At 39.4% G+C, this 19,300-nt stretch overlaps 1 long non-coding RNA gene across 1 annotated transcript; it reads left to right on the top strand.

Moving 5' to 3' along the window:
* Positions 1–1,391: 1,391 nt before the first annotated feature.
* On the top strand, positions 1,392–19,213 carry LOC129398265 (uncharacterized). Its single transcript, XR_010112611.1, has 6 exons — positions 1,392–1,880; positions 2,424–2,545; positions 6,381–6,533; positions 7,074–16,877; positions 18,610–18,695; positions 18,799–19,213. It is a non-coding gene; the product is annotated as an uncharacterized LOC129398265 (long non-coding RNA).
* The last annotated feature ends 87 nt before the right edge of the window (positions 19,214–19,300 follow it).

Here is a 19,300-nt window from a genome sequence, read left to right as displayed (position 1 = left end):
AGCGGTGGCTCACGGATCCCTAAGGGACAGCTGGGGACCCAGGCGCCCCCAGCCCAGCCCCAGAAACGCTGGACGCAGTTCTCCGCTCACCCCACCACCTTCTCTTCCCAGACCCGCTGGTGATGCCGCTGCACCCTAAAGTTGCTCCTTCCTTCTTTCCCTCCCTTCCTCCCATTCTTTCTTTCTTTTCTCCCTTCCTCCCTTCCCCAAAACCTCTTCATCCGCTTCGGGTGATACCACTGACGCACATTCAATTTGCCCCAGCAGCTCTGAGGAGGTCAGACCAGGCCGAGCACCTTCCAAAGGGGAGGGTCTAACTGAGCAAACAAAGTTGCACGCCACACCACAACCTGCCCCTCCCCTCCCTTTAGCCCCCAAGTCGAATCCCCGGCGAAACTCACTTGCACTGCGGGTGCCCTCTGGCCCCCACCCCATCATCGCGCAACACACCCCCTTCAACATGCGCGCCCACCCTTTCATTGCCCTGCGCCCCGAGCGGTCCCACCGCCCGGCAAAACACTGAGCAAGCCGCTGCGCTCACCTTGCTTGACACACTTGAGCCGGAGGGGGTCCTTGCAGTGTTTGATCACGACCAGCACGTCCCTGATGGTGAGCCCCGCCACGGGGGTCTCGTTCACCTCCAGCAGCAGCTCCTCCGACACCAACTTGCTGCCGCTCTCATAGGCCATCTTGCCGGGCTTCACCTCCCCCAGGTAGGGGAACTGTCCATTCTCGGCGCCCCCCTTCAGTTCAAAGCCCAGCTGGCCCTCCGGGTTCCTGCCAATGACACTCTCATGGACTTTGCTAGTCCAGTGGCTTTTCTTTTTCAAGCTTTTGGACATGGCAGTGGGGCGAGTCGCCTCAGTTCCTGGGCTCCTTGGGGTTAGGGGGCTGGTGGTGAGAGAATGAGGATGGAGGAGCAAGGGGGCCCAGGGGGAAGAACAGCAGACTTTGCCTTCGCCCCCCTCTATTCGGTGCTTTCCCTCTTCTTTGGATGGAGTGTGGACGAGGAAGGGGGAGGATGAGAGGGACGGCTGGGCAGAGGTAGGAGAGCTTGGATGAGGTTGTGCTGTCCCTTGAATGACACTCAAGGCTGTGGCCCCGCAGCAGAGGAAGCGGAGGAAGCAGAGGAAGCAGAGGAAGTGGTGGTGGCGGCGGCGGCGGCGGCGGCAGCCGGAGCGAGCAGTAGCCGAGCTGGTGAGCGGGTGTGGTGGGGGTGGGGAAGGAGAGTAGGGATGCCGGGGGCCACTCCTGCGTGGTGCGAGTGGGAACGCGCGCGCGCGCGCCTGGGTGTGTGTTGTTAGCTGATATCCATGGCAGCTGCAGTGGCAGGGTGCGTGTGCGTGCGTGTGTGTGTGTACTAGTTGTACTGTACTGGCAGAGGGGAGGAGGCAGGGGAGGAGGGGCGCGCGCGCCGGGTGGGGAGCCACGGAGGGCTTCGCCGCTGCCTCCCTCCCTCCCTCCGCAGCTTGACCGGGTAGTGAAGGCAGAGAGAGAGGCAGACTGGGTCCGCCTGGCAGCCTACGGGAGGAGGCGGGAGCCGGGAAGGAGGGGAGCCGAGGCCCGGCGTGGGGAGGCCGGCAGGAAGGGCCTCGAGCCCAGTGCGGACCTTTCTTCAGCCTCTGTGCGACCGAGCCGCGCGCCAGGCTGCTGTGCGAGGAGGACGCGCTGACTCCCTCCGACCTGGGCTCCGATGGAGCAGAAATAGCGGGACCTGGACTTGTGGCGCGCCTGGTGCCACATCTCGGGCTCTGCGAGCGTCCTGGCGCGGGATCCTGCCGCGAGAAGGAGTTGGGGCGGGGGACCCGGCGGGACATTGCGGGAGAAGGCCTGGGAGCCCTGGGAGCCTTGTAGCGTGGGGGAGTTCACTGTGTAGAGAGGTTTCATGTCTTCATCTATACAGTCACTTATTTGTCTCAAAGTTCTCGAAATTCCCTCTTAGAGAAGGAGAAAGTTAGAGAACTGGAGGCTGCGTATACCCTGATTGCGCAGAAGGGAAGCAGCCTCGCATTCCCCGGGGCAGGCCCCCGCCCGCGCGTCCCGCCAGTAGGGGAATTTAGCGGAGGGATACGGTTGTCTGGTGAAAGGCTATCCAAGAATAAGGGGCTTCACTTTTCCCAAGTAGGGGAAAGAGAAGGGGTCTACAGGGCTAGGGGTGGAGGGAGCGGATGCAGTGAGCAGCCTCCGCAGAGAAATTGACAATTTAACCAGGGACCTGCGGCAGAGACAAGGCGGAGACACTCCCTTGCCCAGGAAAGCCGCCGGAGTCCGGCTTGTACCTGGGGAAGAATCCTTAAGACGGTCTGGCCCAACACTCCTTTGCTCACAGAGAAAGGGGAGAAGACTCCCGAGGGTGAAAATGGTACATTCGGAGCTGGAACTCAGCTCACTGACCCCAAGCAGTGTTCCCTTCTTTTCGCCAGGTTTGCATCCAAGAGAGGGGAGGACAGGGGCAAAAGGATGCAGGGAGGCTGCTGATTTCCACTGAAGAGCTAATTTCCTGTGAGACATTAACAGTGATTTAAGAAAAAGATTCCTGTAACTGGTAAATGAATTTCATTTGCTTAACTTTTAGATGATATGTTTCAGACAAAAAAAAAAAGTTGTACACCCACTTATCTCTTTAAAGCAGAGGATGAAAAGCATTGAATAGGTAGGATTCTTAATGTCTGAGATGAAGGTGATGTAGGAGGCAAACAATACGGTTAAAAATGTTGAGTCGACCCAAACAGAAAGACCAGGTTTCAATCCAGACTCTGCGGCTTACTGAGAATATGATCTTGAGTAAACTGCTTGACCTTCCTGAGCCTCAGCTTTCTTAGTTGTTAAATGGACTTTAACAATACTAATCTGTTAGGACTGTGGTGAGGATGAAATCAGGGAAATCAGTCACAGCAGTGCTCTCCTGGCACAGGTGAGTAGGAGTTCGAAATGATAATTCCCTCCTCTTTCCCTCTTAGGTATAACTTACTACTTGGGGATGAGGGGGATCAAATGTAGTCAGAACTGGAAGAGATCTTAAAGAAAGATGATTTGTTTAACCTTGTGTGTTTTTTTCACTTGAGAAAACAGATCCTCCGTACGTTGGCTGCACTAGTTGAAGCTTATTCAGTGAGCCAGGGGCAGTGCCAGGATCTGAAGCCAGAGCTGCAGGCAATGCCCAGGAGTAGGCAAGACTTGATAGCAAAGCCTAATCTCACCCAGAGAAGTTGAGTGTTAGCATTATGAGGCATAGTTCTAAATGGAAACTCATCATGAGAACCGAATATATACATATTGTAAAACCAAATGACAAGCTACCATTCATGGAATATACTAATATTTATTAGGTTCTAACTACATGCAAGATGTTGTTCTATAGGCTTTACACATCATACTTCATTTCTCCTGACATTTTGATAAAATAGGCACTGTTATCTCCTTTTACAGGTAAGGAAACTGAGGTATACAAGTATGAACTTTTGCAAGGCTACAAATCTTGTTAATGGTGAAGCTAACGTTCAGACCCAAGTGGTTCGGCTCTAGACTTTGTCTCAGTTACTGAATTGAACTCTCTGTGCACTTACCATGTGTCATACCAGCTCTCACTACATAGTGTCCCAAAAGATTGGGCCTGCTCTTTCTTTCAGAGACAATTAGGAAAAAAGTAAACAAATGGAGCAGGATTTGGGCATAACAGCATGCTCCTCCCATCCCCCAAATCCCAGGAGTGTCACTGAGGTCAGTGCCAGTTAACTTAGTGCTCTTCGACTTCACAGCTACCCTTCTTTGCCCTAAATTGTGACATTAGAGCTGAAATTTATAAACGTCTTTATGGTCAGTTGGCACAGTGTTTAGCTTTGTCAATAGAAGGTGCTAGGGGAACACTGCAGAAAGAAAGGGGCTCCTTTTCTTGGTTCCAGTGCTTTCCTGCTTGCTCCTATGGTGTGGTGGCCAGTGAGTGACTTTCTGACCAGTGGTGTGCAAGAAGGCCATGTTACATAATCTTCAGTAAATTTGGCCAGTTCCCTAGTATGTGTCTTTCTATGGAGTACCACTGGCATGTCAGTGGAATGGCTTCCTAGCAAGTTTTACTGAAAACACAGCTGATGGTTTCCTCAGCAGCCCAGTGTGTGACACCTTAAATTTCTGGATCATTAAGTGGACCACAGCCATATTATTTCCAATGAGCGCCTACTTTCAGGCTTAGTAGGGTGGAGGGTGGGTAGGGGGAAGTTCTACTCAGTTATTCCCTCCTTGGGTACTCTCCTAGAGCCTGAGAGATAGTGGCTGTTCCCAATAACCACTATTACTGTATTCTTTAGTGGGATTTTTTCCTGTCCTAATAGTCAATACCCTTTGACTGGATCTTAACTGATAAAAGTGGAACCCTGAGGAAAGCACTATCCTTGGAGTCAGAAATTGGGATCAGACTTTTTTTCTTTCTATTATGGTATTCCTCATATTCGCTTAATTTCTCCACTGCCTTTACCCTTTTTGGATTTGATGCTATGTCAAGAAGAAATTATTTCATCACTGAGCACTCTGAGTGTAGAGCAGAATGCTAAATATTGCATGCTGTTCCAGAAGAAAAATAGTTTAGGAATCCTAAAAGCCAAAGAAAGAAAGATATGAATGCATTCAGTTCTTAGAAGAGTTCTATGAGATAGATGCTTGTGGCAGACATAGTCTCCACCCAGATCTCCTAGGATCCCTTTGGTTGAATCTGAGTATCCTTCCTCTAGCTTCTGTGTTCTTTTGCTTCTCACAGCCTGCCCCGAGACTCTCTTTGGAGGAAGGCCCAAACACTACTAGACTCACTTTGTGTACTGGCATAGAGAGCCAGACGGAACCACCTGCAAGTTTACTTCTTTCCCAGGATACCCTTTGCCAAGGACTTTCCTATAGAGTATAAAAGACCAGCCGTCTTGCCTCTAGTAGCAAGAAAACCTGAGGTGTAATTTACACCCTGAGGCTCCCCTATAGAATTATATTGATGTTAAGATTTTGCCTGAAACCACCTTCTTCCCTATCTTGCTTACTGTGGTACCTGATGAGTTTTTCCTGGTAGCATTTCTGTAATAAATCACTTGCAGACAATCTTCATCTCAGGGTTTGATCCTGGGGACCCTGACTTAAGACATTGCTATTCTTTTTTTTTTTCTTTTACAGATGAGGAAACTGAGGATCAGGGCTTTTAAATTGCCCCAAATCACACTACTAATAAGAGATAGAGTTGTGGTACCTTTTTTAGAGGGACCATTATTCTGCTGACTGCAGTACTGTAGAGCATAAAGTTTCTTATCCACACTGTTTCTTAGTTCAGTCTGTCAATATCACTACTCCACGATTATTGTGTTTGTTTTTCTTTCTCCCTGTTTTTTACCTCAAAAATCTCTATTGTGATGCCAGAGAGACCTTTTTGAAACCTCTCCTTTTTTCTGTGTTTAAAACCCCCCAGTGCCGCCCATGAAATACACAGCAAAGTCCAAACTCCTTATCTTGCTTGGATCCTCCTTTCCACCCTTTTTAACTGTTCAGCCATATTTCTCCATGTACTTCTGAGATTGGAACCCAGGGCAACAAAGCTAATGTGGGTTCTCCAAGATTAACACAACTGAAAGGAGGCCCCTTTATGTCATCTATTCTAGGTCCCTTGGAATATAATTAAAAACAGGAATTTCAACATTGAAATGTAATGATGTTCAGATAAGGGCAGTAAGGTACATTGACTTGAGTCAATGTCCCACCATGTCTGGGGACTGGGACAGCTGAGCCAGGGGTCCTACCTAAGGGTCAGGCCTGTGTCTTCACTTCTCCTTTCAACCCTTTACTTCTTCCAGAGTTGAACGGCTTACTTTCCTTCGCTCACTAGGCCATTTCATGGTTTGTGTTTGCCTGAAATACAACTCTTTCCCTGCCTGGTCTACACCTGCTCACCCTGAAAGAAATACCTCTGAGCCCACTTTCTTTCTTGGAAGCATTTTATGACTCTTATTTCTGTTACCAACACAGCTTTTATTTATGTCTGCATGTATCCTTTGAAGAAACACAACTTTCCAGGTTCTATGTTTTATTTGCATTCTTAGTGTCTGGCACATTGTCTGACACAGTGTAAAAGCTGAGTAGAATTTTGCCTGATAGCAGATGTGCCTAAAGTGAGGGTGTCCAAAATTTCATTAAATGACGACTGCTTTAATATGAATTCTTGGCTAAGGCAGGAGAATCGCTTGAACCCAGGAGGCAGAGGTTGCAGTGAGCCGAGATCACACCACTGCACTCCAGCCTGGTGAGAGAGGGAGACTGCATCTCAAAAAAAAAAAAAAAAAATATATATATATATATATATATATATGAATTCTTACTGATAGTATTAAATGATTATCTCTTTACATTCACAGTAATGTCTTACAATAACAGAATGCAGGAGAGCACATATCAATGAAGAAAAGACAAAATGTACTTATCCATGAAGCTGAGGTTAAGAAACCAGTGTCTTCAAGAGCCAGGGACAGCACTGGGTCTGTGCAGAGTTGAGAGATGGTGATGACATGGTGAGACACAAATTCAGTCTATTTCATAGTTTGTCTGTGGTCATTCCTATTAATAAACTTCCTTTCACAACTGTTTCAATATTCACACAAAAATGTTAACCCAATCTGCAGTTATACCCCTTGAATGTAAAATAAAAAACAAAAGCCCACAAAAATAGGAATCCACACTTAAAAGGTGGATTTATTTAGCACAGTACGGAGTTTCTTAGACTTCTCTATCACTGTCTCTAACAATGACATACTCACCTAACCCCACCAAGAGCAACTTTATTTCGTCTCTAGTTTTCGTCTAAAGATTCATGTGGATTTTAGATTCTACTCTTTTGTAGGTTCGTATTTGTACTATTATAAAATGTGACTCTCTCTCCAAACTTTGCCTAAATTATGGAATGATTTTTCATGTTTATCCAGTGGTTTCCAGCGTTCTTGGCCCAGTCTGGGATTCTACTCTTTTGTAGGTTCGTATTTGTACTATTATAAAATGTGACTCTCTCTCCAAACTTTGCCTAAATTATGGAATGATTTTTCATGTTTATGCAGTGGTTTCCAGCATTCCTCGCCCAGTCCAGGGACACTGTGGGTGTGCCCAGCTTAAGTCCAGTCCAGTAACTGGAAATACAAGCCCAAGTTCTGGAGAGTTTGAGCTGCAGAGATATATATGGGAACACTTTGAACCTTGACTCATTGGCCATAACCAGCAGAGTGGAAAATACAAGAAGAGAAAAAAACATTGAACTGCAATTTTATAACATCCTTTACTCGGCAGAGAGAAGAGGAAACACCAGGAAAGAAAACTGTATTACAATGTGAAAACTTAATGTTGAGAAATTCAGGCATCTTGGGGTTAGTGAGGAGAAGTTTTAGGGGCTTAGATTCTTCAAAACACATGTACAGAAATGCATATTTCATCTGATATCAAATGACATTTATAGTGCTAATCTTTACCTCAAGACTTCACATCTTTTGGTGATTGTATCTTTTAGGTTTATAGCAGCTAAGTTTGCATGAAAACACCAGGGCTGTTTCATTTCAGTCAAGAATTAATGTTCATTGATTGTGCTTCTGCATTTCATGTAACTATTGTAGAATTTGTTTTAGTTTTATGAGGGAATAATTGGTCCAACTTCTATATAACTCAGGAATTTACTCTCAAACAACACTGTCAATTAGTTACTTATCTCTCTGGAAATGATCTGGGAACATGGAGAGGAAAGGGAGGAAGGGGCAAAATCTGACCACTTAAATCTAAGCATATTAGATCATTTTATGCTAGAAAGTCCTGAATGATGTGACTTTCGTTCTTGTAAAACACCTCTTTCCATAGATTCATGGCCCAAACAGTATATAAAGAGTGGGGAAGGAACTGCATTTGCAAATAGTTCAAATCATTGCTCCATCTTAACTATGCAGTTCACAAAGTGTGAAGAAATTTGATCATCTCAAAAAAGATAATGGGGAAAAATATGTTTTGTTCTGTGACTTTAAAGTCTTGCAATATTTTACATAAATGATAATGGGTGCTTTAATAAGAACCCTTGATACTTTTGTTATTGTATTCAATATATGCATATAATACAATAGGATGATATTGTTTTGGATTTGGAAATGTATTCTTTCTTATGCAATCTTATGCAGTCATACTGCTTGAATATCATTACCTGAATTTATCTTTCTTTTTTTTGTTGTTGTTTTACACTCTACTTATTTGGTGCCTGTCAGTCTTTTGTCATCAGTTTATATTCTACTAAACTCAAAAAGACAATCTCATACCTTTTGTAATTGTAGGCATTCTTTACTAGATTTTTAAATACACTTCAAAAATTCAAGTACTTTGATTTCATGCCATCAAGTAGCTGAATCTATCCCCCCCTCTCTTTTTAAATTTAAGTGAGTAGTTCAATTTCTGTCACTTTCTACTTTGTGAATTCTAAATCTTTTAAAACCATCTTGCCATTTTTCGTGCACTTACCCTTACAGAAAACTCTGTGAAACACTACTTATCTCTACTTTTATGTTTTTAACTCCTTTTTTATATTACTATTCCCTCTGCTTTCTAAATGCACATATTAATTTGTTCTTTTTATTCTCTGTAGCTCTTCTCAGTATATGAATTCAGTTTCCCATCAGTCTCCATACAATTTAAAAAAAGTTGAGTATTCTGTTATTTTAATATGATATCTAGTGCCCATATTCTAATTCTGCCTCTTATTTTTAAAATAATTTTATTGTTGATTTAAAATGACAACAGTTTCAATTCCCAGAAAGTGAAAGGAAACAAAGGAAGAATATTATGGGCTTAATTTTTATCAGTGAACTTGTAGGTGAAGAAAAGATTTGGGGAAGGAAATGAACATATTATATTGCAAAATAGTAAGGAACAATCAGATGTGTTTTCTAGTCTCTGGAAAAGCGTGTTTCAAGAAATTCAATGAAAAGTTCGTCATGCTTGCTTAGATTGTTGAGAAGCAAAAATGCTGATGAACATTTGGAAGCCATGAGAATGTAATTCTGATCATACTATTTTAATAATGTTGCAAAACTCTCCAAACACTACTCTGTGTGGATGTCTTTCAGAATATGATGAATACTAGTAGTCTTATTCTGCCCTTTTCTCTCTATCACAATGTATACATTGTATATTGCATACACATATTTTCCAAATATTACATATAATTTCATGTAATTTATAGACCTATTAAGGCCCAACCATTTTCTTGGATAGGGGATTCTTTAGAAGTCCAGCTTAAATAAAGCCCTTATAGAAAGTTTTTTTAAAATTTATACATAATCACCTAAGGTAACCTTATCTACTGAACTCTTAGTACATGCTACCGGAACCTTTTATCACGTTTCTTCCTGGCTTGCATTACAACACTGTTGACATATCTCAGCCTTACTTCTAGGCTTCTTTGAGAGCATGACTCTTGTTTGTATTCCTCACTGAGGTTGAATGAATAAGAGAAACTACAGTAGTAGGAAAAAACAGTACATGTAGATATCAATGAATATGAAAGGGTCAAATGGATCTATTATAGTAAGCACAAAATCAACTGACACCAGCAAAGTAAACCCAAAATTTTTAATGGTATTTTAATAGATCAAAAGGAACAAGCAGATTTTTGAGACAGTTGTCTCCTACTTTCTCTATCACAGGGAGTAATTTTAAAAGAAAAATGGAGGGTAAGTTTCTTTAAGAGAAAATTGTAGTTTAAAACAGGTCATGGGATAATTAGAAATAATTTAATTTCTTTAGAGGATTTTAATCTTTCAACTGCTTGCAATTAGATCGTAAGGCAATAAAAGAATAAGGAGATTTGGAAAACCATTGTCTGTAATCTCTGAAGAAAAGTGGACATTAGGGGAGTCAGTTGAAAAGCAAAGCTATCACCATTTTCTAAAGAGGAAAAAGGTGAACCTCACAAACTATAGACCAAAAAAATAGGACATCGAGAGAAAGAATATGAAGCTAGCATAGGTTCACAAAGAATGAGTCAAATCAAACAACATGCATTTTTTATTTATAAAGCATGACTTGTTCATTGTCAATTCATGTTAGCTTAATCATTAGGCATTAATGCCATCACTGCAATGCATATGTCAGCAATAAATAATCAAAGACCAGGCTTCCATCATTCTGTTTAATATCTTCAAGTAATGCTTAAGTTTGCAAATGCTCTTTTAACACATTCTCCATATGCAGCCTGCCCAGCACTGCACACAACAGACCTGTTACTTCCCCCTCACGAGCACTCCTAATATTTCATGTGCTCATCCAATTGACTTCTCCCACTGGTGCCTCATATTGAATTTGTAGAATCACACCTGCTCCTTTTTCAAAACTCTTCTGAGTTTTTTCTTAAATAATTCACTGACCCCAAAGTTGTCAGATATTTGAAGACTACTCGCACAATTTTAATATTATAAATGTATAATGTAAATGTAATTAAGATTTGTATAATGTACGATGTACTTTGGTAAATAAAAGTATGCTGTGAATAAATACGTATGATACAATTCAAAATTTTACATAAATAATGTGATAAAATTTAGCTCATATTCTTTTTTTTTTTTTTCTTTGAGACGGAGTCTCACTCTGTCGCACCCAGGCTGGAGTGCAGCAGCATGATCTCAGCTCACTGCAACCTCTACCTCCTGGGTTCAAACGATTCTCCTGCCTCAGCCTCCTGAGTAGCTGGGATTACAGGTGCCCACCACCATGCCCAGCTAATTTTTTTCTATTTTTGTTGTTGTTGTTTTTAGTAGAGACGGGGTTTCACCATGTTGGTCAGGCTGGTCTTGAACTCCTGACCTCAGATAATCGACCTGCCTCGGCCTCCCAAAGTTCTGGGATTACAGACGTGAACCACGGTGCCTGGCCTAGTTCATGTTCTTTGAGGACAATTATGAATATTTTTATGCACTGTTAATTTTCATTAAGATATTGATCAATTAATAGCTATATATGTTCTATAAATTAATCCTATCTAGTTTCAATCTTAAATTGTTTGCATATGCTAATCTAGTTTATTGTTTGCATATATTTTATAGTGTAGAGATTAGGCATTTTAATAAAATTTTAAAATTTCCAGGACATACTGTTAATGACTATGCTTCCTACTATAGGCCATAATTAATTTTTTTCTATTGTCAACAATATTTTGGTAGGGATGATCAGGAAATAAGGAAATGTTTCCTTCATTTGTTAACAATAGGTGTTTGGGGATTTTAAAATGAAAATTGAAGAAGTAAAAGACACCATATATTTAGTTGGTTTGATTTCGTGGCTTCAAGAGCTCAATAATTTATTGAAATATTTTACAGACCAAAGAACAACAGATATATTACGTTTATAAGCCCCCACATATTTTAAAGGATAATGGTTTATATATGAAAATTCCCTGAACCTACACTTCATCAGGAAAAGCTAAATAAAAGAAGTTTACATTTCCTAGGACTAATGGAGATTTATTTCCCAGTCCTCTTCTCTGGAGACAAATGTAGGTCTCTCTTGAAAAGCAGAAAGATTTGCATATGAGGTATGATTTAGTGGGCTAGAAACATCTTTTCCACCCTCCCCAAAATGTTTCACTATGTTTTATCATACTATCTGATAATTTTGCACTAAAGTTTTCTTTCTGTGTTAAGAAAATGCAAATATCTCTGACTGGGTCTCTTTGCTTTAGTCATACTCATATGGCTACTACTGAACAAAATATGTTCATTACAGGATGAAGGGAATGTTGCCAGCCAGCAAATCCCTAGAGTCTGCACTCCACCAAACGTTGCTTAGCAATTTCCACGATTTTCTCAGTCTAATTTGCAAGAATCAAGGAGATGTTTGTGTATGCTACATGAAGTTGTAAAATTGGTATTTATTGTATGTTTCTATATTGAAAGCTTTACAAACAAAGGAAATGGAAAGTTAACAGGTGGATATGATAGTGTGGCACTACTTTAGCTGGATGGTAAGGGAGAGCTTCCCTTAGGAAGTGTTTTAGGCCAGGACTTGAATAATGAACAGTATCTAGTTGTACAAAAATCTGGAGGAAAGACTTTTCAGGCCCAGGAGAAATGAAAATTCTTTTCATGCATACAAGAATGAAAGTGAAAATTACCTACTCTATGTCCTGAAGTGGGAAGTTGGCTTGCCAGAGAGTAGGTAATTTTCACTTTGATTCTTTCATGCCTTCAGTTATACTACTTCTTAGGTTAGTTCATAAGGGCTTCCACAATTTGGTTCCCACTTAAAATTTAAAACTTCCCTAACCCATTCCCACCATATATTGTGCTAATCCATGCATATGTGACTTTGCGTATGCTGTTTTCATTGTTTAATATTCTTCTCATGCATTCTTTCTTTCCTGATAACGAACTCATCTTTGAAACTCCCCTTCAAGCATCCTCTCCTTTAGGAGGCCGCTTCTCACTGTCTCCTGCCTACCAACCATTGAATTGTTCGATTTTTAAGCTGCCATTGTCTTGTGCAGTTGACACATTTCTTTGCAATTACTGATTTACATGTCTGCTTTTATCACTGGTGAGGTTCTTTAGGAGAGAGACATTATTAATTCATCTCTGGGCACATATGTTCCAACATATTAGAAGTACTACAGAGTGCTATTTCTATGTAGTATGTAGTATTAGTAGGAGTTACTCACAAATCATTTTTAAATAAGTGATTATAATATCTTTTTGTTATTATGATTTAACACAAGATAGAATTTATTTTCAGAAGTTTCCATGATATATTTGTTCTATTTAAAATCCAATAGCCATTAGAATATTACCATTATTTAATGTAAAACAATAAAATATTAAATATGATCATTCATATTTAATGCAAACCGAACTCATGGAAATATTGTGTAAAGATCAAGTAATTTTTGACATACAATTTTAAACTCAACTTTTCATATAGCATACCTTATGATATATTTTCAGCCTACTTTTAAATATGTTGGCATTGAAAGCCAGTTACTAATTCGCTGAATTCATGATTTCTTTTTAAGTTATAGAAGTGGAATTATGTTTGAGACATTCATTGCATTACATTTACCAGAACTTGAGTTCTTAACATGGAACCTGAGAGTTTCTCCAATTCTTAAGTCCCTGGGAGAAATAGATTAGCTGGATGAGGAACTGAGAGGAAAAATGGTCAGAGATGTAGCAAGAGTTGGGAAGAAGGAACAATGATTTGCTTTCAGGGAGATTTCTTCATTGGTCTGTTTTCAGTGACAAACCCACTGCGATAATACATGTAAAGTGAAAACATTCAGGAAGTTCCCTTAGAAACCTTTTTTCTGGCAGTTCCTAATTCTACAACGTTGTATAAGTGAAATACCATAGTTACTGTCATAGTAAATTGAGCCAAGAGAAACAAGGGAGCAGGAGAAGAAAAGAATTAAAGAGAGTTTTGTCTTTCAGTCTTCACTCTGTTTCTTCTTGCTTTTACCAGTCATTCAGGTTTATATAATTTCTTTAGAGAGGCTTCTACTATGCAGGTCTTCCTTCAAGTCATTGGTATTACCTGGCATGATATGTGAGCCTTTAATATCAGTCCCTTTATCTCTTTATTTTTAAAGTTTATATCAGTACGGAGTCCTGGATTCTTAATTAATTTAATAGGTTAGACTTTACTGCTAACATTCTTCATTTTGATGCTCAAATTTTCCAAAATTTGGCCAGCAGGGTTCCTTAAAGCTGGGTACCTTGCCCTTTCAACATGTCCCTCTGATTCTTTATTTTTATTTACTTATTTATTTATTTATTTATTTATTTATTTAGAGACTGAGTCTTGCTCTGTCTCCCAGGCTGGAGTGCAATGGCACAATCTTGGCTCACTGCAACCTCTGTCTCCCAGGTTCAAGCAATTCTCCTCCCTCAGCCTCCCGAGCAACTGGGACTACAGGCATGTGCAACCATGCCTGGCTAATTTTTTTTGTATTTTTAGTAGAGACAGGGTTTCACCATGTTGGTCAGGCTGGCCTCGATCTCCTCACCTCAAATGATCCATCGCCTCGGCCTCCCAAAGTGCTGGGATTACAGGCGTGAGCTGCCACACCCAGCCGTCCCTCTCATTCTTTAAGTACTTCCATGTTTTCTAAGGTACAAGATGTTCCATATTATTTTGTTATTTGTCTTCCCCAGCTCTGAAATCTGCCTTTCCTTCAAGGAGCCTTGGTTCTTTCTAGTGACAAATTATATTTAGAAACGAAGATCTGGGTATTTGACTTGTATATTGCTATTAATTGGCCATTGTTTCTAGTCTCTTTCAGTAGACAGAGCTAAGAAATGTAAAAGGAAATATTTGAATGTATGTATATGTGATATATTAAGTACATTTAAGCATATTAAATTCATGAGTTCATACTAATACTTTCAATAAGCCACAATTCCCTTTTCATGTTTTCGAAGGAAAAATATCCATTGTCTATATACAGTGGACATAGATAGTAATAATACTGATCTTGAAAAGAGCAGTCTTAAATAGATCCCATTAATAGTTAAAGATAACATATCTTAGAATTCTAAATATTAGATTATCTAGAGTTGTAATCTAGATATTTTATAGATCTTTGCTGTGCTGTTTTGAATTTGTGTTGGAGTAGAACAATCAGATGACAAAAGCTCATCCCACATGGAAAAATCAAAGCATTCATTACAGAGAGAATTTTGAAATAAATGCATATATAAAAATATATATGCATATATAATGCATATGTATATGCATATAAAATATATATATAAAATGGTTATAAACAATGAAGGAAATAGTGATACTATCTATGTGGGAACAATACTAGTATCCTCCCTTTGGATGAATACAGTAGCTACAGATGCAATTCTGGGGACTCTGTTTAGCAATAGCTTAACTATTGCTTGGCTACAAGCATGGATAACTTGTTCAAAGATAATGAGGAGTTGTAAATATTTAAATAAACAGGATTTGCAACATAAAAAGCTTTGTGACTATGTGTCTGAATTCTTAGAGTTTTCTCCCAGCAAGACCTTGGATGTGGCAGACTTTTCTGTAATGGTCCATCTCGCCCCATTTCATGAAAAGCCAGAGCTTCTCTACTTAGTTTCCTAACCCCAAATATATAAATTCAATAGAAGTACTAGCCTGTTTCTACTGGTTTATTTGCTTTATCTAAAAAAAACAAGGCATAGTTTAAAGTCTGTTTTTGATAGCATAACAAAACAAAGGTTCTCATTTTAATAATGCATCACATATACACTTGGTAACTATTGCATAGTAATAATTTAATAACTTGAGAAATATATTTATGCATGTATGTGTATATGTTCATATATATGTTATTTTTAATTCAGAAGTAAAACAAATATTGGAAGAGGCCACAGTTATTATAAAAATAATTTGACCAGTATTGGACAATGCAAATAACAATTATTTAGAAGTTTCTGTACAACAGATGCCATATGTGTTACATTTTATTTGATCATCAAAATTGTCATAGATATTATTATCCCCATTTCATAGAAGAAACTGAGATTATATAATTTGTTCAACTTGACCAACTTCTTATAACTAATACGTAGCAGAGATAAGGTTGAAAGCTCGTTAACCAACTTCTTATAACTAATACGTAGCAGAGATAGGGTGGAAAGCTCGTTAACCAACCTGTTACAACGAATACGTAGCAGAGATAGGGTGGAAAGCTCGTTAACCAACCTGTTACAACGAATACGTAGCAGAGATAGGGTGGAAAGCTCGTTAACCAACCTGTTACAACGAATACGTAGCAGAGATAGGGTGGAAAGCTCGTTAACCAACCTCTTACAACGAATACGTAGCAGAGAGAGGGTGGAAACCTCGTTAACCAACCTCTTACAACGAATACGTAGCAGAGAGAGGGTGGAAACCTCGTTAACCAACCTCTTACAACGAATACGTAGCAGAGAGAGGGTGGAAACCTCGTTAACCAACCTCTTACAACGAATACGTAGCAGAGATAGGGTGGAAACCTCGTTAACCAACCTCTTACAACGAATACGTAGCAGAGATAGGGTGGAAACCTCGTTAACCAACCTCTTACAACGAATACGTAGCAGAGAGAAGGTTGAAACCTCGTTAGGTTTGACTCCAGATCCCACCCTCTTTAGAGTGCATCATAAAAGGCTTTGGTCTGCCCGTGGCCAGTAACAACTTTTACTAAATTGATTCTTTGCTTTTTATCTGTAAAAGGAAGTTATTCACCTATTTTGATGATCCCCAATGTTTTTAACATCAATAAATGTGTCCACCACACATGATGGTTTTTAATGTTTTGTTTCCGTGATTACAGGATTAAAAAACTATTAATTAGTGATACTTTTAATTTTGATTTTATTAATTAAAACACATCTGTCTACATCTGAAGAATAGCACTTGTGACAACAGCATAGACGGCTTCATTTTGAGGAGTAAATTACAATTGAACATGACCAAAGATACATAGAGAAGGCGTGGACCACACAAATGTGATTGAAAGCTGGCGTGGAGTCATCTTAAACTGACTTTTTCCCAAAGGGCCTCTAAAAGAGGGTAGAATCCCAACAGATAGAGTCTATGGAGAGATAGACTGCTGAGACCCATATTATGGTCAGTGAAGTGCAGGCAAGGAAGGGATCCTTAGCAAAATGGGGAGAGGAATGGATGGTCTGAAAAACCCTGAAGGAACTGAAACACTCTGCAAAGGAAAGAAGATCAAGTATCAGCTTTGACCCCTGCCAGACCTAGGCAGCAACAACAGCAGCTCACAAAGCACCAGAACAAACGCGCTTTCTTGTGCCCCTACATGTCTTCCCTTCACCGTCTTGAACCCTGGTGTCATCATAAACTGTGTAAGTTAACAACTGAGGAGGGGAAGAATGATAAATTGGGAAAATAGAAAAGTATCTGTCTGGGCCCTACTTTCATACGGTAGGCCAGCCTTCTGTAGCATGGCAGATTAGGCAAGTGCAGAAGCCTTAATTTTGAGTGAAAGTTGGAGTTTTTGTTCTGCTCTGGCTGTACCTATCAGTTTCAAAACTGGAATAGTTTAAATGACTAAAGTACTAGGAAGATTTTATTACTTAATATAACTATGGAGAACTGACCAAGATTTTATCTAGGGGGAGGAGTATCACCCTACAGAGCAGACTTTAAGGGACATTATGAGAGAAAACAGTTACTTAGTGATTTAATGTTGCCAATTCTGTTCTTTAGAATACCATCATGTATTTATATCCCTATATATCACATAACTAAAATATACATTTATCTGTACGCGTGTGTATCATATGGAGCACATTTTCTTTTGCAGGGTTTCTTTGTTTTAAATGTCTATTTGGTTATTTTCTTGATTGAATTTCTGTGTATGCTTTTTTCCTCAATGCTTTAGCTGTAAGCGAATAAGGTAAGGACTTTGTATGCAATATTCTACATGTTTTGTTTTATAATTAGAGAATATCTTATTTTATCTAAACCTCGTGTATCACGTGATATATTTGACACCCTGTCATATATCATACTTGCATGCAAATGTTTATGAAACACAAATCATCTCAAATCAACAGGATCAAAATTATATTTGAAAAATGTATTCAATAATATGTGTAAGACGAGATAAAATTAATTCTAATTGAATTCACACAGCGTTTGAAATTGGATGTAAATCTGTAATATCAAATTACATTACATATGAATTATTATTATATTTGCATTCAGGAAATTGTACTGTGTTCACTTCTGAGTATCACTTAGAAAGAACATCAGAACAGATACCCTATTTTCACTTTCTCTTCTCTTTTCCTGCTCCTTTTCTTCCTCTTTTCAATAACCTGTCATTGAAAAATCTCTCCATCTTAATTATCAATATGAAAGACTGATTCTGAGAAATGTAGAGAACCTAAGATTTGCATTTTAGTGGAATATAGAATATAATTAATAAATATTTTTATAAGTATGTAAAATATTTAAGAGGTAACAATTTTAAGATCTTAAAAGTCTTCTATCAAATACTGAATTTTAGATGTTAAGGCTAGTAGAGCTATACAAAAAACAACAGCTTCTTGTATGAATGTTCCTCAGTTAGTTTAAAGATTTAGTGTTCTATTATCAGTATGTGGGCATTAAAAAAACAAGTCATTTGAAACTGATAATTAAGAAATTCATAAGAGATAATAAGAGATAATTAAGAAATTCTTAGATTTTGGGTATAGGTGCTGCAACTTAGAATTTAAGTGTCGTCCAAAAGAGATTAGTATTGGTCATAACATGGACTCTAAAGACACCATTTAAATGAAGCATGTAAAAAAGAATATTCTAGTACACGAAAGTTATTAATGGCCTAGAATGACCTCCTTCTCACTCATATGATGCAAAGAATAAAGTATATAAAAATGTTTGTTACAATGGCTATCCATAAAAAAAGAAAACCCTCCAAAACAGCAAAATTGAATAGGTATCCACAGTCAACTTTATCCTGAAAATTGCCTAGAAATACTGGTTGTGATTACACAGCATCCTGAGACCAATGAATCTTTAGACAGTAATAATTTCCTACTCTAAAGCTATTCTCTACTTCCTCCTTAGTGACAGAGCTCCTTGCTGCTCAAATTTTATGCCAGATAAAATATTCACCTTCTCGGACTCCCTGGCACCAGGCATGGCCATGTAATGTAAGTGTAGGCAATGAGACTAGGTATGGACCCATTAGGGGTTTCTTAGAATGTTTTTGCTTTTCTAATATAGACAACCCTTTGTCTCTTTCTCTTTCTCCAGCCTACAGCACAGCTGATGAAAGAGAAGCCATCTTGCTGCTATTTGAGAAGCAAGAAGATAAAAGCTTTCCTATAAAGATGATGGAGCAAAAAGATAGAAGGGGCCTAGACTCCCTACCTTCACACTTCCTGCTATAAAAGCATTGCTATTATAAGGTTAATCTGCAGAAACAGACTTCTATGTCATATGCTTAAATGCATCAAAATTCATACAATATCCATTAAATTGGTAAAAGTATCCATTTTAAAGGATTAATCTGAGGGACCCACAGACACTTAACACAATCAAATCTCAGAAAAAAAATCAGTTATTTCATTGTGATTTTGAGGCTGATCTTTTATGATCTTTTAGTTATCAAACTGTTAAATACATTTTAACTTTCAAATTTTATGAATAAAGGAGATGAATCCTGTTATTTTCTCAGTGTGAGTGTGATGATGTGTGCCATGTGTGCCTATGTATGCACACACATGTACTCAAGGAGCCTGAAGGGGACCATGAC

The sequence above is a fragment of the Pan paniscus genome, chromosome 6 (assembly GCF_029289425.2).
Source record: "Pan paniscus chromosome 6, NHGRI_mPanPan1-v2.0_pri, whole genome shotgun sequence".
Classification (NCBI taxonomy): Eukaryota; Metazoa; Chordata; class Mammalia; order Primates; family Hominidae; genus Pan; species Pan paniscus.
The sequence above is the reverse complement of the archived record's forward strand: the minus strand, read 5'-3'. Positions and strand labels throughout refer to the sequence as shown.